Source organism: Bos indicus, chromosome 8 (assembly GCF_029378745.1).
Source record: "Bos indicus isolate NIAB-ARS_2022 breed Sahiwal x Tharparkar chromosome 8, NIAB-ARS_B.indTharparkar_mat_pri_1.0, whole genome shotgun sequence".
NCBI lineage: Eukaryota > Metazoa > Chordata > Mammalia > Artiodactyla > Bovidae > Bos > Bos indicus.
This window is the reverse complement of record NC_091767.1, coordinates 82,449,351-82,474,499: the sequence shown is the minus strand read 5'-3', so window position 1 is coordinate 82,474,499 and position 25,149 is coordinate 82,449,351. Positions and strand designations below refer to the sequence as shown.

Here is a 25,149-nt window from a genome sequence, read left to right as displayed (position 1 = left end):
TTTTTCACTAATACATGAAAGCTAACTACCAAGTTAGCATGGTTTAAACCAGGCTTAAGTACAAAATTCTGCAAAGATTTTTAAAATTTTAGTCTTGTTGATTCACTACACTAAAGTTGAGCTGCATATTGCTTAACATAAACAAGTTTAAGATCAAGTTTGGTAAAAATTTTCCAAAGACTGTATGTCTTTTTTGAGTGTCTACTAGAAAACTGTATTTCTAGAGCCCAATTAACCAAATGTCATGGATTTTTTTCTTATGATTAGTTGTAATAGAGCAATGAGAGAAAATCAATGGATCACTTACCGATCATAACAAATATGGATTTAAGGTGGTAACATTAGCTCTCTCATTGTCTAGGATTCCTATTAAGATTATTGCAGTGAAATTAGAGATAAAGTGCTTTCTATGCATTGGGAAGACTAGTTTATGACTGTTCCAATCTCAGGTTGGTTAAGTGTAAGATAATGGATAAAGCACAATTAGAAAGACTTTGCTTTAGAGTTCAGCTCAGTTCAGTCACTCAGTTGTGTCCGACTCTTTGCGACCCTGTGGACTGCAGCATGCTAGGCTTCCCTGTCCATCATCATCTCCCAGAGCTTGCTCAAATTCATGTCCATCAAGTTGGTGATGCCATCAAACTATCTCATTCTCTGTTATCTCCTCCTCCTGCCTTCAATCTTTCCCAGCATCTGGGTCTTTTCATATGAGTCAGTTCTTTGCATCAGGTGGCTAAAGTATTGGACTTTCAGCTTCAGCGTCAGTCCTTCCAATGAATATTCAGGACTGATTTCCTTTAGGATTGACTGGTTGGAACTCCTTGCAGTCCAAGGGACTCTCAAGAGTCTTCTCTAACACCACAGTTCAAAAGCATCTCTTCTTCAGCACTCAGTTTTCTTTATGGTCCAACTCTCATATCCATACATGACTACTGGAAAAACCATAGCTTTGACCAGATGGACCTTTGTTGGCAAAGGAATGTCTCTGCTTTTTAATATGCTGTCTAGGTTGGTCATAGCTTTGCTTCCAAGGAGCAAGCATCTTTTAATTTCAGTCACCATCTGCAGTGATTTTGGAGCCTGAAAACATAAAGTCTGTCACTGTTTCCATTGTTTCCCCATCTATTTGCCATTAGGTGATGGGACCAGATGCCATGATCTTAGTTTTCTGAATGTTGAGCTTTAAGCCAACTTTTTGACTCTCCTCTTTCATTTTCATCAAGAGGCTCTTTAGTTCCTCTTCACTTTCTGCCATAAGGGTGGTGTCATCTGCATATCTGAGGTTATTGATATTTCTCCTGGCAATCTTGAACCCAGCTTGTGCTTCCTCCAGCCCAGCATTGCTCATGATACTCTGCATATAAGTTAAATAAGCAGGGTGACAATATACAGCCTTGGTATACTCCTTTCCCTATTTGGAACCAGAACTATGAAGCTCTTAAAAAAGGAAGTGGAAAATTTCACAACATTGGATTTGGCGATGATTTCTTGGACATGACACCAAAAGCACAAGAAACAAAAGAAAAAGTAGATAATTGAGCTTCATGAAAATTTAACATGTTTGTGCATTCAATGATGGTTCAAGAGAGTAAAAAGATAACTTGCAGAATAGTAGAAAATATATCTGATAAAAGATTATCATATGTCTGATAAAAGATTACTATCAAGAATATAGAGGATAGTGGGGGGGGGAGTGAACATTTTTTAACAAAGAATATATAGAGAACTCTTAAAACTCAACAGCAAAAAATTAACACCCCAATTCAAAAAATGAGCAAAGGATTTGAATAGATGTTTCTCCAAAGGAGATATACAAAGGACCAATATGCACATTAAAAGAAGCTTATGTTACTGGTTACTAGGGAAATGCTTATCAAAATCACAGTGAAATACTGATTCACACCCACTAGGATGGCTACTAATTTTTTAAAAAATTATTAAATATCAAGTATTAATAAGGATGTGGATAAATTAGAACCTGTGTACATTGCTGGTGAAAATGTAAAATGGTGCAACCACTGTAGAAAACAATCTGGCAGTTCTTCAAAGAGATATAGAATTACCATATGATCCTGCAATTCCACTTCTCAGTATATACTCACAAGAATTGAAAGCAGAGACCCATATACCATACACTAATGTTCACAGCAGCATTATCCACAATAGCCAAAAGATTAAAACCACCCAAATATCCATCAGTAGATAAATAGCTAAACAAAAGGTTTTCTATACATATAATGGAATATTATTCAGCTGTAAAAAGAATGACGTTTAGATACATGGTCCAACCAACATAGATGAACTTTTAAAACATTATGATGGAGCATTTTAACAAAACGTGGTCCACTGGAAAAGGGAATGGCAAACCACTCCAGTATTCTTACTTCGAGAATTCCATGAACAGTAAAAAAGGCGAAAAGATATTACACTGGAAGATGAGCACCCCCAGGTCAGTAGGTGTCCAATATGCTACTGGGGAACAGCAGAGAAATAGCTCCAGAAAGAATGAAGAGACTGGGCCAAAGGAGAAACATCCCCTAGTTGTGTATGTGTCTGGTGGTGAAAGTAAAGTCCAATGCTGTAAAGAACAATATTTCATAGGATCCTGGAATGCTAGGCCCATGAATCAAGGTAACTTGGACATGGTCAAGCAGGAGATGGCAAGAGTGAACATCACCATTTTAGGAATTAATGAACTGAAATGAACGGGAATGGGTGAATTTAATTCAGATGACCATTATATCTACTACTGAGGGCAAGAACTCCTTAGAGTTTGTAACTTTCATAGTCAACAAAAGAGTGTAAAATGAAGTACTTGGGTGCAGTCTCAAAAACAACTGAATGATCTTGGTTTATTTCCAAGGCAAACCACTAGGCCATTCAGGTATAACCTAAATCAAATTCTTTATGATTACAGAGTGGTTCAGTTCAGTTCAGTTCACTCGCTCAGTCGTGTCTGACTCTTTGCGACACCATGAATCGCAGCACACCAGGCCTTCCTGTCCATCACCAACTTCCAGAGTTCACTCAAACTCATGTCCATCAAGTCGGTAATGCCATCCAGCCATCTCATCCTCTGTTGTCCCCTTCTCCTCCTGCCCCCAATCCCTCCCAGCATCAGAGTCTTTTCCAATCAGTCAACTCTTCGCATGAGGTGGCCAAAGTACTGGAGTTTCAGCTTTAGCGTCAGTCCTTCCAGTGAACACCCAGGACTGATCTCCTTTAGAATGGACCAGTTGGATCTCCTTGCAGTCCAAGGGACTCTCAAGAGTCTTCTCCAACACCACAGTTCAAAAGCATCAATTCGGCTTACAGCTTTCTTCATGGTCCAACTCTCACATCCATACATGACCACTGGAAAAACCATAGCCTTGACTAGCCGGAACTTTGTTGGCAAAGTAATGTCTCTGCTTTTGAATATGCTATCTATGTTGGTCATAACTTTCCTTCCAAGGAGTAAGCGTCTTTTAATTTCATGACTGCAGTCACCATCTGCAATGATTTTGGAGCCCCAAAAAAATAAAGTCTGACACTGTTTCCACTGTTTCCCCATCTATTTCCCATGAAGTGATGGGACCAGATGCCATGATCTTCGTTTTCTGAATGTTGAGCTTTAAGTCAATGTTTTCACTCTCCTCTTTCACTTTCATCAAGAGGCTTTTTGGTTCCTCTTCACTTTCTGCCATAAGGGTGGTGTCATCTGCATATCTGAGGTGATTGACATTTCTCCTGGCAATCTTGATTCCAGCTTGTGCTTCTTCCAGTCCAGCATTTCTCATGATGTACACTGCACAGAAGTTAAATAAGCAGGGTGACAATATACAGTCTTGACGTACTCCTTTTCCTATTTGGAACCAGTCTGTTGTTCCATGTCCAGTTCTAACTGTTGCTTTCTGACCTGCATATAGGTTTCTCAAGAGGCAGGTCAGGTGGTCTGGTATTCCCATCTCTTTCAGAATTTTCCACAGTTTATTGTGATCCACACAGTCAAAGGCTTTGGCATAGTCAATAAAGCAGAAATAGATGTTTTTCTGGAACTCTCTTGCTTTTTCGATGATCCAGAGGATGTTGGCAATTTGGTCTCTTGTTCCTCTGCCTTTTCTAAAACCAGCTTGAACAACTGTAAGGTCACAGTTCACATATTGCTGGAGCCTGGCTTGGAGAATTTTGGGCATTACTTTACTAGCGTGTGAGATAAGTACAATTGTGTGGTAGTTTCAGCATTCTTTCGCATGGCCTTTCTTTGGGATTGGAATGAAAACTGACCTTTTCCAGTCCTGTGGCCACTGCTGAGTTTTCCAAATTTGCTGGCATATTGAGTGCAGCACTTTCACAACATCATCTTTCAGGATTTGGAATAGCTCAACTGGAATTCCATCACCTCCACTGGCTTTGTTCATAGTGATGCTTTCTAAGGCCCACTTGACTTCACATTCCAGGATGTCTGGCTCTAGGTGAGTGATCACACCATCGTGATTATCTGGGTCGTGAAGATATTTTTTGTACAATTCTTCTGTGTATTCTTGCCATCTCTTCTTAATATCTTCTGCTTCTGTTAGGTCCATACCATTTCTGTCCTTTATCGAGCCCATCTTTGCATGAAATGTTCCCGTGGTATCTCTAATTTTCTTGAAGAGATCTCTAGTTTTTCCCATTCTGTTGTTTTCCTCTATTTCTTTGCATTGATCGCTGAAGAAGGCTTTCTTATCTCTAATAACTCCGGGAAGTATGAAGGGATGGAGCCAAAGCAAAAACAATACCCAGTTGTGGATGTGACTGGTGATAGAAGCAAGGTCCAATGCTGTAAAGAGCAATATTGCATAGGAACCTGGAATGTCAGGTCCATGAATCAAGGCAAATTGGAAGTGGTCAAACAAGAGATGGCAAGAGTGAATGTCAACATTCTAGGAATCAGCAAACTAAAATGGACTGGAATGGGTGTATTTAACTCAGATGACCATTTTATCTACTACTGCTGGCAAGAATCCCTTAGAAGAAATGGAATAGCCATCATGGTCAACAAAAGAGTCCGAAATGCAGTACTTGGATGCAATCTCAAAAACGATAGAATGATCTCAGTTCATTTCCAAGGCAAACCATTCAATATCACAGTAATCCAAGTCTATGCCCCAACCAGTAACGCTGAAGAAGCTGAAGTTGAACAGTTCTATGAAGACCTACAAGACCTTTTAGAACTAACACCCAAAAAAGATGTCCTTTTCATTATAGGGGACTGGAATGCAAAAGTAGGAAGTCAAGAAACACCTGGAGTAACAGGCAAATTTGGCCTTGGAATACGCAATGAAGCAGGGCAAAGACTAATAGAGTTTTGTCAAGAAAATGCACTGGTCATAACAAACACCCTCTTCCAACAACACAAGAGAAGACTCTACACATGGATACCACCAGATGGTCAACACCGAAATCTGATTGATTATATTCTTTGCAGCCAAAGATGGAGAAGCTGTAAACAGTCAGCAAAAACAAGACCAGGAGCTGACTGTGGCTCAGATCATGAGCTCATTATTGCCAAATTCAGACTTAAATTGAAGAAAGTAGGGAAAACCACTAGACTATTCAGGTATGACCTAAATCAAATCCCTTATGATTATACAGTGGAAGTGAGAAATAGATTTAAGGGCCTAGATCTGATAGATAGAGTGCCTGATGAACTATGGAATGAGGTTCGTGACATTGTACAGGAGACAGGAATCAAGACCATCCCCATGGAAAAGAAATGCAAAAAAGCAAAATGGTTGTCTGGGGAGGCCTTACAAATAGCTGTAAAAAGAAGAGAAGCGAAAAGCAAAGGAGAAAAGGAAAGATATAAGCATCTGAATGCAGAGTTCCAAAGAATAACAAGTGAAGAAGGCACAAGGGCAAAAGCTGACAGAATCAAGTTGGAGTGGCAAACAGCAAAGTGTGTGCAAAAGATTTCTTGTGGATTTCCAAGTATTCAGTTAAAAGCAGGCCTAAGCTTGAGAAGTGAGTTGAAGGCTTTAAACACTGTGAGGAGGGTAAGGGTGGGTCATATATTTTTCTGGGACCAGCCCCATCACTGGCTCAGAATCTCTTAGACATGGGTTCTCTTAAGCAATTTGTACTGGAAGCCTGGGTTTCATCTGGAATTCAAGAACTCTTCGTGTTTTGAATATACCCTAGAGAACACATGTGGTCCACAGGCTGCATTTTTGCCACCCACAAATTTGGGCCACATTTATAGAAGTCAGTGAAAGAATCAATATGCTCAGTCAGAATAAAATCTAACACTTAAAAATATTATCCAAATAGGCATTTATAAATGTTGCCATATTAAGCATTCAAGGAGTCCCATTAATTAAACTCTTTGGACACAAAAGGCATTTATGTTACAAATTATGTTACATATCATAAATAGAGAGCAAAGCAGCTGAGAATATAAAGCCAGGAATCCTAAATTCTGTTGCTAGCTTAAGCACAGGACTGATAAAAAAGGCATTCACCTCTCAATTCAGTTTTAAAAGGTGTTCACATCTCAATTTAGTTTAACACTTTTTCTCGAGTATCTATGAGGCACATAAATGGTATATAAATGAGACCAGGTGTCTGTCTTGAAAGTGCTTAAAATCTAATGAAGGGGGTAAGAGGAATACACAAATCAATAAATGTAAGACATGGTAATAAAGATATTATGAGAGAGATACAAGCAAAACATTGACCAAGGTTAAAAAACAACAGTGATGTTAACTTCTCCATATTCCACTAGATTACTCTTAGCACATCCAGTTCCTAATACAAAGCAGACCTTTGATAAATAGCTTTTTGAGTAAACTAAATGATCCATATCTCTCCCCAGACCTAAACAGTCTGATGGCCTAGTTTACAATTTATTCTCTCAACTTACATAAGTAGACTCAGGATCTGCTTTTGAATAGATCTACTTCTTTTTTAAAAAGAGGTGACTTTAAGGCAATGTGCTCAGAAGTTATGAGGTTCTAAATGTGTTTCAGCAACTTTTTTTTTTTAAAGGAAAAGCTCAAGACTGATGAACTTATTTCTGTTCTACTGAAGAATACAATAACTATGTTATGGTTCTTATTCTTTCTAGGCAAAGTTAATCTTGCTAATTCCACGAGCAAACATGAAAACAGACAGGGCTAGGGAAACTGATGCAGCAAAGCAATGAATGGAGAGAAATCACGCCTTTTGGCAGTACACGCACCAGGAAATCAGCAGGTGTTACATATCAAGGCTGTTTTTGTGTTGTTTTTGTTTTTTCTTTTGCTTTGAGCACCAGTTTACCAGCACAACATGGGTAGAAGAAATACAGTAGCAGAGTGAAGTAGTAAAACGGGGTAAAGACACATTGTTAAGTCTGTTGCTCCTAAAATTAAACTGGAACTTAATTCTATGGAAAAGCTGTGGGAAATATAACAGGGCATACTGCAAAGATGTAACAGACTGCATATGTGTAACGCTGCTGAGGGCAGAGGGAGCTGGGGTACTTATACACCAATTGCATCATTCATTGTAAAAGATGTGGGGTGGGGGTGGTGATTCCCCTCTGTACTTCTGTCTCCAGTGAGTGGGGAAGAGTAGCCTTGCCTAATTTTAGCAAAGAGATACAGCTCTGGGTAGCAGGAAGGTAGCAGGCCAGCACCTAAGTGATAAGACCCTCTATGGATGGGGCACAACAGCATCTGCTACAATTTCTTTGACTATAAAATAAGATTACATCTATCATCTCATCTCACATTGATGTAATGGAAATATTCTAATGTAAATAAATATATATAACATATACTGTATATATAATTATATTCTTTTATAGAAAGTACTTGATAAAAAGCGAGACTTTCATTCTCTGTATTACTATCATCATAAAATAATAATGAATAATATAACCCATCAATCTAGAAAACAAGAGGAATAAAAAAAAATTCTGTTAGCAGAAAGTCTATTTAATTTTTTTTTCATAAATAGAATGTCACTGCTGGTGACCAGCAGTCTATGAAGTTGAAGTTGACAGGAACAATGGTATGCAATTTGGGACATAGGCAAAAATCTCTACTTAAATTACCTTCTCTGGACTATTCTGGTTACAAATATTTCCTCTACTGGTTCCCTCTGTGGGTTTGGAATGTGAAAAGTCCTGGTGATGAATCATAATACATGAATCCAAAAATTTCACTGATATCCTTGCAATGATGATTTGTCAGATTACTGAATGCTTAGAAAATGGACAGTAAAAGGAGGTTTTACAGTAGAAGGTCAGAAAGAGTTCAGAGCCTGGAATGCTGGGTGAGGACAAGGCAGTGCAGGATGGAGAAATCATAAAACAAATGGCACTCTGTCCCCAGATTTGCCCAGTGTCCCTGTCTCTGTTTGCCTTCCTGTTGATTGGGTAACACTGCCAGGGAATGGCCTTTAGTATTAAAGTCATTTGGAGGCAACTAATCCTAAAATAGGATTGCCTTGAGAACCCCATGAACAGTATGAAAAGGCAAAATGATAAGATACTGAAAGAGGAACTCCGCAGGTCAGTAGGTGCCCAATATGCTACTGGAGATTAGTGGAGAAATAACTCCAGAAAGAATGAAGGGATGGAGCCAAAGCAAAAACAATACCCAGTTGTGGATGTGACTGGTGATAGAAGCAAGATCCGAAGCTGTAAAAAGCAATATTGCATAAGAACCTGTATTGTCAGGCCCATGAATCAAGGCAAATTGAAAGTGGTCAAACAGGAGATGGCAAGAGTGAATGTCAACATTCTAGGAATCAGCAAACTAAAATGGACTGGAATGGGTGAATTTAACTCAGATGACCATTATATCTACTACTGTTGGCAGGAATCCCTCAGAAGAAATGAAGTAGCCATCAACAAAAGAGTTTGAAATGCAGTACTTGGATGCAAGCTCAAAAACGACAGAATGATCTCTGTTCATTTCCAAGGCAAACCATTCAATATCACAGTAATCCAAGTCACAAGTAACCCAACCAGTAATGCTGAAGAAGCTGAAGTTGAACGGTTCTATGAAGACCTACAAGACCTTTTAGGTCTAACATCCAAAAAAGATGTCCTTTTCATTATAGGGGACTGGAATGCAAAAGTAGGAAGTCAAGAAACACCTGGAGTAACAGGCAAATTTGGCCTTGGAATACAGAATGAAGCAGGGCAAAGACTAATAGAGTTTTGCCAAGAAAATGCACTGGTCATAACAAACACCCTCTTCCAACAACACAAGAGAAGACTCGACACCTGGACATCAACAGATGGTCTACACCGAAATCAGATTGATTATATTCTTTGCAGCCAAAGATGGAGAAGCTCTATACAGTCAGCAAAAACAAGACCAGGAGCTGACTGTGGCTCAGATCATGAACCCCTTATTGCCAAATTCAGACTTAAATTGAAGAAAGTAGGGAAAACCACTAGATCATTCAGGTAAGACCTAAATCAAATCCCTTATGATTATACAGTGGAAGTGAGAAATAGATTTAAGGGCCTAGATCTGATAGAGTGCCTGATGAACTATGGACTGAGGTTCGTGACATTGTACAGGAGACAGGGATCAAGACCATCCCCATGGAAAAGAAATGCAAAAAAGCAAAATAGCTGTCTGGGAAGGCCTTACAAATAGCTGTGAAAAGAAGAGAAGCAAAAAGCAAAGGAGAAAAGGAAAGATATAAGCATCTGAATGCAGAGTTCCAAAGAATAGCAAGAGATAAGAAAGCCTTCCTCAGCCATCAGTGCAAAGAAATAGAGGAAAACAACAGAATGGGAAAGACTAGAGATCTCTTCAAGAAAATTAGAGATACCGAGGAACATTTCATGCAAAGATGGGCTCGATAAAGGACAGAAATGGTATGGACCTAACAGAAGCAGAAGAGATTAAGAAGAGGTGGCAAGAATACACAGAAGAACTGTACAAAAAAGATCTTCATGACCCAGATAATCACGATGGTGTGATCACTCACCTAGAGCCAGACATCCTGGAATGTGAAGTCAAGTGGGCCTTAGAAAGGATCACTATGAACAAAGCTAGTGGAGGTGATGGAATTCCAGTTGAGCTATTCCAAATCCTGAAAGATGATGTTGTGAAAGTGCTGCACTCAATATGCCAGCAAATTTGGAAAACTCAGCAGTGGCCACAGGACTGGAAAAGGTCCATTTTCATTCCAATCCCAAAGAAATGCAATGCCAAAGAATGCTCAAACTACCGCACAATTGCTCTCATCTCACACGCTAGTAAAGTAATGCTCAAAATTCTCCAAGCCAGGCTTCAGCAATACATGAACCATGAACTTCCAGGTGTACAAGCTGGTTTTAGAAAAGGCAGAGGAACCAGAGACCAAATTGCCAACATCCGCTGGATCATCGAAAAAGCAAGAGAGTTCCAGAAAAACATCTATTTCTGCTTTATTGACTATGCCAAAGCCTTTGACTGTGTGGATCACAATAAACTGTGGAAAATTCTGAAAGATGGGAATACTAGACCACCTGACCTGCCTCTTGAGAAACCTATATGCAGGTCAGAAAGCAACAGTTAGAACTGGACATGGAACAACAGACTGGTTCCAAATAGGAAAAGGAGTCCATCAAGGCTGTATATTGTCACCCTGCTTATTTAACTTCTTGCAGAGTACATCATGAGAAATGCTGGACTGGAAGAAGCACAAGCTGGAATCAAGATTGCTGTGAGAAATATCAGTAACCTCAGATATGCAGTTGACACCACCCTTATGGCAGAAAGTGAAGAGGAACTAAAAAGCCTCTTGATGAAAATGAAAGAGAGTGAAAAAGTTGGCTTAAAACTCAACATTCAGAAAATGAAGATCATGGCATCTGGTCCCATCACTTTATGGCAAATAGATGAGGAAACAGTGGAAACAATGGCTGACTATTTTTCTCGGCTCCAAAATCACTGCAGATGGTGCCTGCAGCCATGAAATTAAAAGCCGATTACTCCTTGAGAGGAAAGTTATGACCAACCTAGACAGCATATTGAAAAGCAGAGACATTACTTTGTCAACAAAGGTCCATCTAGTCAAGGCTATGGTTTTTCCAGTGGTCATGTATGGATGTGAGAGTTGGACTATAAAGAAAGCTGAGTGCAAAAGAATTGATGCTTTTGACCTGTGGTGATGGAAAAGACCCTTGAGAGTCCCTTGGACTGCAAGGAGATCCAATCAGTCCATCCTAAAGGAAATAAGTCCTGGGTGTTCACTGGAAGGACTGATGTTGAAGCTGAAACTTTAATACTTTGGCCACCTGATGTGAAAAGATGACTCATTGGAAAAGACCCTGATGCTGGGAAAGATTGAGGGCAGGAGAAGAAGGGGACAACAGAGGTTTTGATGGGTGGATGGCCTCACCAACTCAGTGGACATGAGTTTGGGTCGACTCTGGGTGTTGGTGATGGACAGGGAGGCCTGGCGTGCTGCGGTTCATGGGGTCGCAAAAAGTCAGACATGACTGAGTCACTGAACTGAACTGAACTTAGATCACAAAATGCCTTAGGCTAGAAATGGCTTCCCTTTTGTCAAACAAGCCTGGTTCTCTTTCTCCAGGTACCCACCCCTACCCTAGCTCTTTGCACTTACTGCTCTGCTTCCATTACTCTTGACTGGTCTCACAACTCAGTACTTCCTTAGTAAATCCCTCACACATAAATCTGCATCCTAGAGAGTAGTTTCTGGAGAATCTGACTTTACATGAGTGTCTACTAAGTGGGGAATATGAAATATGTAAAATGCAGTAACAATTTTCAAGGCATTTTCAACAAAGTTGAACTTAATTTGAAGCTGTGTACGTATTTCTCATTGGAAGATAAACCTCCAATGGGCTTAGAACCAGCATGATTACATAGACATTCTTGGAATCTTGAGGACAATCCTTCTGTTTTTATAAAAATTGCCTGCTTTTTGCATAGCAGTTGGTTTGACTATTTGGCCTTACTTCACTAAGTTAAACAAAAACAAGAATTATCAAGTGTTTAGATTTACTGGAGCCTTTGGCTCAAGTGTCTTGAGTCATTCCTGACAAGCTCACAAGCAGACCTGTAGCTGTATTAAGGCTATAACCTTTGTGGTGGTAAGGTGGGTTTCCCTAGTTTTATTTTCAATCTAACAACACAAGCAGTGCTGGCCACATCAATTAAAACAAGTAGAGAGTCAGCCTTCAAAATGACCACAGTCCAGATGGCAGCATGGAAGCTATCAGAGTCATTTAATCTTCCAGAAGATTTATCACTGTTGTAACCCAAGTTTTTCATGTGGGTTTCTGACAATCTGACTGTGGACACGCAACTGTCCACTTGGGTATAGCATTCATGGGTATAGCACAGCATATGAACACAGATTTGTGCCTGAACAGGTCCCTTGAGTCAGAATGGCTGCCAGAAGCATGCAGCCTCCGCCGACAGGCTTTATGAAGATGGTCGTGTTGGTGACAAGGGTGTTCAGAGTTCTTGGTGTTACTTCACACCCACTGCTAGCTCTCACTCTTACCTCTTCTCCTGTTCTAATTCTTAGCTTCTGCCAAACAAATATATCAGCTATATATTCTCCTTTCTTCTGGTTCTGCCCAGATACTTTCCCTTGCTCTATTCAAAAAGCCTCAGTTTCCCCCCTCAAAAGTTGTTCCTCAAGAATTATCATTTCCCCACTCTGCCAACATCCTACCCAAGAAATCAAAGCTGCTGTGTCCCACATCGTTGCACTGAAAACCTGGAAAGGAGGGTCTGAATGGGTCGCCTGACTCCCTGGCCGGAGGGCAGGGCCCCCATGTCTTCACACTCAAATCTTGTTTTAGTGAAGATGCTCAGTTATGTCTGACTCTTTGCGACCCCATGGACTGTAGCCTACCAAGCTCCTCTGTCCAGGATTTTCCAGGCAATACTACTAGAGTAGATTGCCATTTCTTTCTCCAGGGGATCTTCCTGACCCAGGGATCGAACCTGGGACTCCTGCATTGTAGACAGACGCTTTACCGTCTGAGCCACCACGGAAGTCCCAAATCTTGTTTTAGACACCCTGAAATCAGGTTTAAGAGCTCATTCTCTATGGTCACGAAAGTTTACAAAATGCTACAGAGAGTTGAATTTAGATGAGACAGCCATTTATTTTCGATACAATGTATTTTTAGCTGAAGGGGGTTTTCAGAGGAAAGCCATATCTTTTACAGGGTATCATGCTTGTCAAAAGCAATTGAATACTACACAGAGCTCTCAAAGAAAGGTTCAAGTGTAATCTGGATATGGTTTGGCTATCTGAAAAAACATAAATTTGACCGAACCTTCTTGTATATGAAATATAACCTAAAACATATTACTTCTGAAAAAAAAAGTGAAGCTATTCAAATGCTTTGATTTAAAATTGCTTCCAGCAGCCATTGACTTAGAAATGTCATTTGCCATGTAATGACTTTGCAGCCTACAGAGCATGGACTTATTGATTTAAAAGGAGACTTTAATGATCTTACATAAGCCAAAAAGGCTTCATTTAAAATTTATGTGAAAGATATATCAATTGTTGGCCTGAGAACGTCTTGTTTCAGACAGACACCTGTCATTTAAATTACTGGATGTAAGAGAATACATGACATTTAAGAGAATACATACTAGACCAAGGTTATAGCAATCAAGTATCAACTTGTCTCTATAGTCAAGATAATGCAAAACCATGGCACATATTGTTTGTTCCTATGACACATTTGCTCTCAGACCCATTCACACCATAAGTCAGTCCAAGTCAAAATTATTAGTCTCATCACCTATTGCTGCATAACTAACTCTCCCAAGTTTAGTGACGTAAAACAGCAACTATCAGACTGTGGGTCAAGAATTTGGAAAGGGCACAGTAGAACTGGCTTGTCTCTACTCTGATGTGTGTGGCCTCACCTGAAAAGGTTGGATAGCTGAGCCTGGAGGATTCACTCCCAACATGGCTTCTTCACTCACATATCTGGCTCCTGGGCTGGGCTGCTCCAAGCTGGGCTCAGTGGGGATTTTAACCAGAGCACCTATATGTGGTCTCTCTGTGTGCCTTGGGCTTCTCATAGTGTGGCTGATAGGATACAAGAGGGAACATTCCAAGAACAAGGGTTCCAGGAGAACCAGATGGAAGCTGTCTGGCCTCTCTTCTGACCTTCTTGGAAGCTACGCAGCATCACTTCTGCCACACTCATGGTTTAAAGCACTCATGAGCCCACACAGATTCCACGGGAGGGGACAATGAGAGGAGGGTCCAAGGATATGTGGTCATTTTTTAAAATCGCCACTGTTATGGTTTTGGCAAGATGGAAAAAATATAAGCTTGGCTTTGAGTCCTGATTCCTTCATTTCTAAATGGGTGACCTTAGGCTCTTTTTTCTTTCTTTACTTTTCAAACTTAGATCATGATCAGTCTTAAGGTTGCCACAGCATACAAATCCACGTTAGAGTGCATAGGTGTTCATGAACGATTGGCTGGTTTTAAGCCTCTTTTTTTTCTTAACCACATTTACCTCCTTTCTCAGGCAGGAGCATCCTCAATCTCCCTCCAATAATTCCATCAAAACTGTTCTTGAAGCCATTATCCAGAAAGTAGAATCTCCTGGTTGCCCTTCAGTGGCTGAGGAAGGACATGGTGACATGCTCACAGAAGTTACACCTTGCAGAGGTCACCTACTCTACTACTCAACCATGCCTAAGTGCCCACCCGTGTCCTGGGTTTGGTTAGAATTTCAAATCTCCCCTCCTGTGACTCCTGTAGGAGCCACTGAAAGACTTTCAGCTCTCAGGAATTTCCTTTTCCTTTTTTTCCCCTCTAACTTTAAACATTTTATTTCATATTGGAGTACAGCCAATTAACAATATTGTGGTAGTTTCAGGTCAACAGCGAAGGGACTCAGCCATCATATACATGTATCCATTCTCCCCCAAATAAAATGAAATGGAATTCCAGATCAGAGACCCACAGGACAGAATCTTTCTGAAGTATGCTCTATTCTTTCTACTTCCTATCCCTGCCTGGTGTCGAATCAGTTGAGGGAGAGGTGAACTGAGAAGGCTACTGTTTGTCAGTCGCAAAGTTGTGTCTGACTCTTTTTGACCCCATGAACTGCAGCACGCCAGGCTTCCCTGTCCTTCACTGTCTCCCAGAGTTTCCTCAAACTCATGTCCATTGAGTCTATGATGCCATCCAACCATCTCATGCTCTGTCTCCCCCTTCTTTTGCCCTCAATCTTTCCCAGCATCAGAGTCTTTGCCAATGAGTTGGCTCTTTCTCGGCTCTTTGCCTCAGATGGCCATAGTATTGGAGTTCAACTTCAGCATTGGTCTTTCCAATGAATATTCAGGGTTGATTTCCTTTAGGGTTGACTGGTCTGATCTCCTTGCTTTTAAAGTACACTTTCAGCCTGGCTTCACCTTCTGCCCAGGTTCTTTACCCACGCTTGTTACTCACATCTGCTCCAGCATCCAGAGCAGGTTCACTCATCCTCAGAGCTGAAGAACACACGTGAGGGGTGGTGAGGACAATATTGTATCCAACTATGATGAAAGAATACCACACTGAGTTATTTCTTCATTGTCATTGTTACAATTCTTTAGCAACCTCGCTGGCCTCCCTATTGTCATTCCTGGTTTTCCCAGGCTCATCCACAGGAGTCAGAGCTCTTTTTAGCACCATGTCAGGCCACATACTTACTTACTTAGAACCCATGATTCATTCCTATTGCACTTGGAGTAAAATCTAAGCTCCTTGAAACGTCTTACAAGGCCAAGCATGATCAGTCATAAATATTTCTCAGATCTCATTTCCTACCTTAGAGCCAACCAGGCCTGCTCTTGTCCAGATCCTGAGCTTAGAAGGGCCTTGCACTTGGTTCAGTGCTCTACTGATGCTGTTTTGAAGGTTTTAATAAGTTTTGAACCAAAGGCTTTGCACTTTCATTTTGCACTGGGCCCTGCTATCATGTGGCAGGCTCCGACTCCAGCCATACAAGCCTCCTCCTGTCTTCAAACTGGCCTGACACGCAGCCACTCCTGCCTCAGGAATTGGCCAGTGGCTGCTCCTTCCTTCTTCTGAGAAAGCTCACTTGTGAGAGGTTTACTTGGCTGCTCCTTCTCTTGAGTCTCCCCAGCAAAGAAGCCTTCTCTGATCATCACATCTTCAGTGTCACCTCTCCCCAGACACCAAAGCATTCCTTCAGAGTCTGCATCTCTGCCCAGTGTTATGCTGTAGATTTACTTGAGTGCAACTGGTTCTTGTCCCTGTAGAAGTTCTTCCCAGGAATGGGACATTATCTGGGTTGGTAATTTCTTTATCTCTGGGACCTAACACACTTCCTGGCACATAGATATATCTCAGTTCATTTCTGTTGAGTTAACATGTTCCTCAGTAATACAATGAAAGTTGCCTACCTCACCAGCACATCTTAATCCTATGAACTTGGTTGTGAGAAGAGTTTAGACAACACATTTAGAGATGTGCTGCTTTGCTTTAATTGTGGTCCCCTGGCTTTTCTCAGACTGCCACATATTCCCATTCATCTTCATCTGCCTTTCTCCCTCTTTCTTTTCCCTTTCTCTGATTTTCAGTGACTCTAGTTCTAAGCTTGAAACATTCAAGGTATGCAAAGTTGAAATTAATTTTCTGACTTCAGAGAGAGAAATAAGATAAGTCTGAGGAAGCATCAAGATAATCCCCCAATTCACCCTGAACTGGACAATCTCAGCTGGGGGAAATGCAACTGCCTTGGGTCCTGACTGCTGGCCCATGGCCTGGCCACAACTCACACAGCAGCATGGACCTCAGAGCCCAGAGGTGCCTTTGATATCAGCTAGCCCAACTCATTAACATTTTGTGCTCCTTCTGGGTGGAATGAATGTCTCAGGTTAGCGGCTAAAAAATGAAGAGAGGAGGGCAAGGGAGGAGCTGTAAGAGGTATACTCAATTTTTTCTGGCTCGTGAGAAGGAATTGATTTCTTGAGACTACAAGACTAGTTACATGTTTTCTGACTTTCTCTTTGATATTAAATGTCTTTTAATTGAAGGAATGATTGTTGACGTGAAAATTTCCAATGTAGTCTGGTATTACTGTCATTCTCCTTGTTCATTTTCAATGAAGTTTTCTACTATTGCTCACTTCCCAGTTTTTAGTCAACACCTATGCTCTCTCTAGATGTGAGTTACCAGTGGTCCTGTGTACCGAGAAGGCAGCAGATGGCAGGTGCCAGGTTATCAGGCTGCACACTGAAGCCTCCAGCAAGGTAAGATGTTCAAAGGTAAGAATGTTCAAAGCCAGGTATTTTAGAATAGGGGTACTTCGGCAGAGTTCTGGCAACATCTCATCTTTTGTTTTCTTGTCCATTTTGTATCTCAGGGGAACAGAAATGTATTAATTATAATCTTAGGTTCTTGATGTACTCTCATCATTGGTCTACACCCGATCCTCTATGGTTTTCATGTGGATTTTTTGGTTTTAATAATTTTATCCAATTCCCATGAACTCACCACCTGACTCAGAAACTAGAACACTGACAACACCCTAGGCGTCCAGGTGGTCCTGCCCTTCCTGGCCCCTTGCCTTCCCAAACCCCAGACCTTCAGTAGCTACTCATTGCCCTAAGTCTTGTGTTGTGTCCTCCCTTTGTTTTTAAACACATTTCTTTTTTGAAATGCATGACATTCCTATATGTGTTGTCAAAAGCACAACTTGTTTGGGTTTTTCTTAGTGGTGCACAAAGGTATCATATTGTAAGTAATGTTTGGAGACTTGACCTTACACCAGACCAGATCCTTCTGTACTAGGTTGAGTGGACAGAGCTCTCAACCAGTAGTTGTTTATGGCCCTAAAATGACCTGCCGAGGTGGCGAGGACTGCGGGGGCCCTCATCCCTCCGTGGAGCGGGGCTGACAGCACCAGAACACTCGAGCCTCTTCCTGGGTTTGCCTTTCGTCCAATAGCCCACCTGTGTTCAGGGCAGGGATTTCAGCCACCCACTTTGTGAGGCTGCTGGATCCCCCACCTGTGCAAACACAGAGCTTCCTGTCACCACGTGGTCAGAGCTGTGCAAGGCTGCGGATGCGGAGTTTTGAGTTTTTAATTTCCTAATGAGAACCACTGTAGACCTGGAAAACAGCTGTTATCCCAGGGGCCACGGCACAAAGTAATTCAATTGTGCCTTTATGATTTCTGTCTTGTCCTTCGCAATTTCCCACAAACCTGAAACATGTTTCGCTACTCACTTTCCATGTCAGGGCGATCACAGACTGGGCCTTTGGGGAGACGCTGCAGCATGGAATGGTTTTTTACTCCGCAAATTTCAATTGGAAAGAAGAGGATATTGAGTGACTCACAAAATCATGGTACAACATAAAGATACTGAGGTTGCAAGGATAACCTAGTCCTAAGTAGGGTCCCCTGCATGTCCTCTTATCACTGCTATGATGAACCATTATTAAAAACAGGAGGCTGATGTGTCATAGTAGAAAGAACATGGACTTGGACATCAGAAAAAATATTAATTCAAATCCCACCTGAGTCATTTGCTTGTTGTGTGACCTTGAACCTCTTAGTTAGTTGCCTGATCTCAGTTACTTCCCTACTCCACAGGGTGTCGTGAAGCTTACCTGAGATAAGGCGTGGAGCTCACAAAGCCTGTGACATAGATTGCAAGGTGCTTAATAACTGGTAGCCTTAGGCCAGGCTCTCATTTCCTCACCCTGAGTCTACCACAGCCCCTAGCTCCCAAGCCTCATTTCTTCTCCATTCTGATCAGTCATACTTCATGGTCAGATGAATTATCCCAAAGCAGTGCATGTATATATCACATTTTCTCCCCTCCCCTAATCAAACCCACACCCCTAAATAACAACAGAAACTTCTGTGGTTTCCCAATGCCTTCAAGATGTTCAAATGCCTTCAGTTGGCATTTCACCTCAAACACACAGTTTAGAATGAATATACATACCCCATTCGCAGTTGTCTTTTATTATTCCATACCTGAATCCTGTGTTCTAAGCAATTTGTTGCTCTCTGAACATGCCAGATACATGGCAGGCCCATCTCTAGCTCTGTACCCCATATTCATACTCTCCCCGTTACACAGATGGCTTGCATCCTCCTTCTTATTGGTATACACTCTGTCCTTTCTTGGAGGTATGAATAAAGTCCCCACCTCTGTACTTCCCCTCCTTCTCTTCTTGTTGGCTATTTAATGCGTTTCACATTGCTTTGTCATTAGTCATCTGTGTACATGGCAGCCAGCACTTGGCTTTGGTCCTACAGAAGATGTTCAAAATGTGTGGTGATGATTGCAAATATAGAAGCTCGCATTTCAAAGATATATCCAGTTAGAAATGCCTTCTTAAATTCACCTGAAATTCAACTCAAAATAATTTCCTCCCAAACTTTTCCAAAATTTTTATTAATAGCCAGATGAAAATTTTCAGGCATTGAGTCTGTGTATTGCTTTTTTGTGTATTCGTATTTTTATTGTTAGTGTGTGTTTGTGTAGGCATGTGCATACATTTGAGTGGTTTAGCTTCACTTCAGACACTAGTGGGAAATAGTCACTTCATTCCCTTCTCTATGGCTGCTCTCAGTTGATAAGCTTTTATCAGATCACACTGGTTATTGAAACATCCAAAATCATACTGGAGTTTGGGAAAGATAACTGAAATAAGAATGAACCTGACAATTGTTGACCATGTCTGCCCTTTAACTTTTCTCCCAGCCTTCCTGCATGGTTTAATCTTGTAATAAAATATACCAAGGTGAGCTGTCTTCCTAGAATTCCCTGAGAGTTGTAGGGGGTGGGTGGGTATGGCATGGGGGGTATCTGGCTCTGTTGGCAGTTAAACAGACATTGAGGAAGGGGAAGTTGTTTAAGCTCTAAACTTGGCTGTTCAGATTCCAGGCATTCTCAGTAAGAGTTATACCTAAACTTTAACTTGGACAAAGACCAAAAGATTATGTATTAATACTATACCCCAAATATTTGAGAATTCTGTCAAATTTAAGGTTGGCCAATATCCATGTGCAGAATGGTTTAAAATGATTAAAGAGTGGTATCTTGAGTTAAAGGGTTTTGGTTTTGTTTGTTTTTTTTTTTTTTGTAGGAAGCTGTTAATTGGCATTCATTTTTTTCTGCCTAATGCAGGAAGAGTTTCAGATCTGAACTCCAAGAAAGAAGACATTGATCCAGCTGAGAGACTTGCAATCTCTTCGTTGTGCAGAAAATTGGTAAATGTTCTCAGGAGAAAGCTTCCAACAAGAACACTTACATGGGGGGCCTTCTCCTAAGGAAACTTGCTGTGTCACATAGCTAGCAGCCCTTGCAGGGGATTAAGACTTGCTTAGCAATCCAAAGTTACGAAACCGGCCCCAAAGTACAATTAAAGATGGCAGGTCAAACACACACATCAGACTTAGTAAACAATAAGTCCAGATGGAGCTAGTCAGAAAGCTCCAGGAATATTTCTTCAAATAAATGAAACTGATTGCATCCCAATTACTTTTGAATGTATTTAGAGGAGATCATGCAACAGTGTTTAGGTTTGAATTAATGATAAGTCAATAGGAAGCTAAGAAAATTTTAAAAAATTAACTATCATCTCCAGGGAAAAACAAAATGTTACCAAAGAAAGGATAAAGCATGCATAGTGCAGTGCAGAGGTCAGTTTTATATACCATTTGCGTTTGGACTGCAAGGAGATCAAACCAGTCAATCCTAAAGGAAATCAGACCTGAATATTCATTGGAAGGACTGATGCCAAAGCTGAAACTCCAACACTTTGGCAACCTAATGCGAAGAACTGACTCACTTGAAAAGATGCTAATGTTGGGAAAGATTGAAGGCAGGAGGAGGAGGGGACAACAGAGGATGAGATGGTTTGATGGCATCATTGACTCGATGGACACAAGTTTGAGCAAGCTCTGGGAGTTGGTGATGGACAGGGAAGCCTGGAGTGCTGCAGTCCATGGGGTCACAAAGAGTCGGACATGACTGAGTGACTGAAATGAACTGAGCTGAAATATCTTATCTATCCAAAATGACAACGTAACCATTATATCCTTGGAAGATGGAAGAGTGGATATCAAGTGTGCACTTGGTATTGTGAGGGTGGGGGAGAAGGAGAAAAAGAGTAGAATATTCATCTTCCAGACTGGAAACTCAATTAATAATGCCCAGGGATGAAATATCAGAAGTATGTTAAACATGTTGTAGTTGCTTCTGGAAAAAAGAAAAGCGAATGGACAAGATTGTCCTTTAAAAAAATATCTATTTGGATGAACATGCAGGATAGGTTGCTTTAACAAGAAGACCTCAAAATACAGAGGCTTAATTAAATAAGATAGGTATATGTGCCTTTTTTGATATGGTCCAGAGAGAAACAATCTGGGTTGGAAGGTTGGCTTTATAACCCTCAAAGTCTAGCTTTCATCTCTGGGAGAAAGGCAGCCATTCGAGTTTTTGTCATCCCAGCCAGTGGGAAGGGGGAATATTTCAAGGGAATTCATGTACATACCCTGGAGGAACAGGCCCAGAAACGGCACACAGCTATTGACCAGATGGTGGGCACATAGCCTGACCAAGCTGCAGGGAAGGCTGTTGTCATATGCTCAGCAAAAACTTAGAAGTTCTATTATTAAAGAAGGTGAGAACTGATGTCAGTGCTCTACCAGTTCAGTTCAGTTCAGTTCAGTCACTCAGTTGTGTTCGACTCTTTGCGACCCCATGAATTGCAGCATGCCAGGCCTCCCTGTCCATCACCAACTCCCAGAGTTCGCCCAAACTCATGTCCATCGAGTTGGTGATGCCATCCAACCATCTCATCTTCTGTCGTCCCCTTCTCCTCCTGCCCCCAATCCCTCCCAGCATCAGGGTCTTTTCCAATGAGTCAACTCTTCGCATGAGGTGGCCAAAGTACTGGAGTTTCAGCTTTAGCATCATTCCATCCAAAGAAATCCCAGGGCTGATCTCCTTCAGAATGGACTGGTTGGATCTCCTTGCAGTCCAAGGGACTCTCAAGAGTCTTCTCCAACACCACAGTTCAAAAGCATCAATTCTTCGGCGCTCAGCTTTCTTCACAGTCCAACTCTCACATCCATACATGACCCCAGGAAAAACTATAGCCTTGACTAGATGGACCTTTGTTGGCAAAATAATGTCTCTGCTTTTCAATATGCTATCTAGGTTGGTCATAACTTTCCTTCCAAGGAGTAAGCGTCTTTTAGTTTCATGGCTGCAGTCACCATCTGCAGTGATTTTGGAGCCCCCCAAAATAAAGTCTGACACTGTTTCCACTGTTTCCCCATCTATTTCCCATGAAGTAATGGGACCAGATGCCATGATCTTCATTTTCTGAATGTTGAGTTTTAAGCCAACGTTTTCACTCTCCTCTTTCACCTTCATCAAGAGGCTTTTTAGTTCCTCTTCACTTTCTGCCATAAGGGTGGTGTCATCTGCATATCTGAGGTTATTGATATTTCTCACGGCAATCTTGATTCCAGCTTGTGCTTCTTCCAGTCCAGCGTTTCTCATAATGTACTCTGCATAGAAGTTAAATAAGCAGGGTGACGATATACAGCCTTGACGAACTCCTTTTCCTATTGGGAACCAGTCTGTTGTTTCATGTCCAGTTCTAACTGTTGCTTCCTGACCTGCATATAGGTTTCTCAAGAGGCAGGTCAGGTGGTCTGGTATTCCCATCTCTTTCAGAATTTTCCACAGTTTATTGTGATCCACACAGTCAAAGGCTTTGGCATAGTCAATAAAACAGAAATAGATGTTTTTCTGGAACTCTCTTGCTTTTTCCATGATTCGGCTCTACCAGCACCTCTGTCAAATAAGCTTTGTAGAACTTTTGATTCTTTCAGCCAGGCACACGCATAACTTTCATACAAGTAAAAACTAAATTTAAGACAGTGCTTAAAGATCATCTTTTGAACAGTTGAATTAGTGACTGAAAGCTAGAAACTGGGGTCCTGAGGCAGAATGGAGCCTCCTTCCTCCCCCAGAATAGACCATGCAGATGGTGTGGAGCCCAAGGATTTTAGGCCTGTTTAATATTATACTTTAGGTCCCTCCACTTCAGGATGCTTACAGCTCCTTTCTTGGTACAAATATATGCTACACATGCTGCAAAGATGCATGGGCACCTTGCAAACCTATGATTTAAGAGTAAATTGTTTCAAAAGAGCAAGACTCTGAAATGAAGATTAGTGTGTAGGAGGTTTATTGGGGAGTGGTCTTGGGATTACTGTGGGCAAAGACGGGGAAGCAGGATTGGGTAGGCAGACAAGTTGGGAGTTCTGGATCTGGGACTCATCATCACAAGCATCTGAGGCAAGGGGGCCAGCCCTTCACGACCTATTATTGATCAGTCTTCAGATACAAATTGCCCCAGGAACTTGTAACCTTGGGAAGTAATCTTGGATGAAGGAGCTGTCTTCAGCCTAGGCGATTCCCAGGGAAGTGGGGTGGGAGTGGAGGTGTTGCTGAAAGGCCTGCTTCCAGCAGAACTCCCAGCAACTCAGGGAACAAGTCTTTTATTGCTAAAGGGGGATCTTAACAATGTATCAACACATCTGCTACATATGGATCCAAGTAGCTTGTCTCTGGATCCCTGTGAAATCAATCATTTGGATTTGGATTCCAGCAGTGGTGTTTTTGTATTTCTTTATAGTAGAAATTCAATGGTATCAGTCTCATTAGGATGACAGAGGGGTTGGGAAGTGCTAGAGATGTGCATGAAGGCTGCACATGAATAGATAGCAAGCATGCTATTTGACTTAGGTTATATTTTTCCTGGAGGTTGCTTTAGGACAGCTGTTAGGGATTAAAGGGAGGGAGTACCCAGAATACAGGCAAACCAGATGATATCTATGTTTATACTTAACTTTCATCTATGCCTTAGGGTGATTTGTCAACAGTTGTTGATTAACATATAAAGAACTCTTATCAAGAATTTAGGCTTCAGAAGAGCCCAAGGCAAGGGCTTCAAATCATATCTCCATCTGCCTCAGAGAGTTTATTATTTATCATGGGGAGTGTTAGAAGTAAATTTTCACTGGAGAAATGAGTAGTGTTAAGGCATGTTGCCCTCCAAGAGTCTATTTCCCAGTCCTATGTAAGTTCTGGCAGCTCTATTGTGGGGTTAATGGCGACCTCCTACAAGAGGACTTATACCATACCCACACCCAGAGCCCCTGTCCCTGTGGCAGACCACTGCCGACCCGTACCTCCACAGGAAACATTATCAGTATAAGACACTATCAATGGGAGAAAAATCAATAACCTCAGATATACAGATGACACCACCTTTAATGGCAGAAAGTGAAGAGGAACTAAAGAGCCTCTTGGTGAAAGTGAAACAGGAGAGTGAAAAAGTTGGCTTAAAGCTCAACAGTCAGAAAATGAAGATCATGGCATCTGGTCCCATCACTTCATAGCAAATAGGTGGAGAAACAGTGGAAACATTGTCAGACTTTATTTTGGGGGGCTCCAAAATCACTGCAGATGGTGACTGCAGCCATGAAATTAAAAGACGCTTACTCTTTGGAAGAAAAGTTATAACCAATCTAGACAGCATGTTAAAAAGCAGAGACATTACTTTGCCAACAAAGGTCTGTCTAGTCAAGGCTATGGTTTTTCCAGTAGAAGAATTGATGCTTTTGAAGTGTGGTGTTGGAGAAGGCTCTTGAGAGTCCCTTGGACTGCAAGGAGATCAAACAAGTCCATCCTAAAGGAAATCAGTCCTGAATGTTCATTGGAAGGACTGATGTTGAAGCTGAAACTCCAATACTTTGGCCACCTGATGTGAAGAGCTGACTCATTTGAAAAGACCCTGATGCTGGGAAAGATTGAAGGTGGGAGGAGAAGGGGACGACAGAGGATGAGATGGTTGGATGTCATCACCAACTCAAAGGACATGAGTTTGAGTAAACTCCGGGAGTTGGTATTGGACAGGAAGGCCTGGCATGGTGCAGTGCATGGGGTCGGACACGACTGGGTGACTGAACTGAACTGATGTAGCAGAATTTGATCTTAGATGTGCTTTTGAAATTGTTTTCCTCAAATTGGGACTTCAACCCACATGCCTGGGACGTGAACCCAGCCAAAACCCAGTCTTCCAACTGAGATCACAGACCTGGTTTCAGGTGTAATGAAGCTCAGG

General features: G+C 41.4%; 1 long non-coding RNA gene across 1 annotated transcript in view; it reads left to right on the top strand.

Moving 5' to 3' along the window:
* Positions 1-25,149, top strand: part of LOC139184608 (uncharacterized) — a 73,352-nt gene that overhangs the window by 35,327 nt on the left and 12,876 nt on the right. Inside the window, exons 2-3 of the long non-coding RNA XR_011568157.1 lie at positions 17,147-17,234; positions 20,130-20,212. This is a non-coding gene — a long non-coding RNA (uncharacterized lncRNA). The remainder of the gene's footprint in view (positions 1-17,146; positions 17,235-20,129; positions 20,213-25,149) is intronic.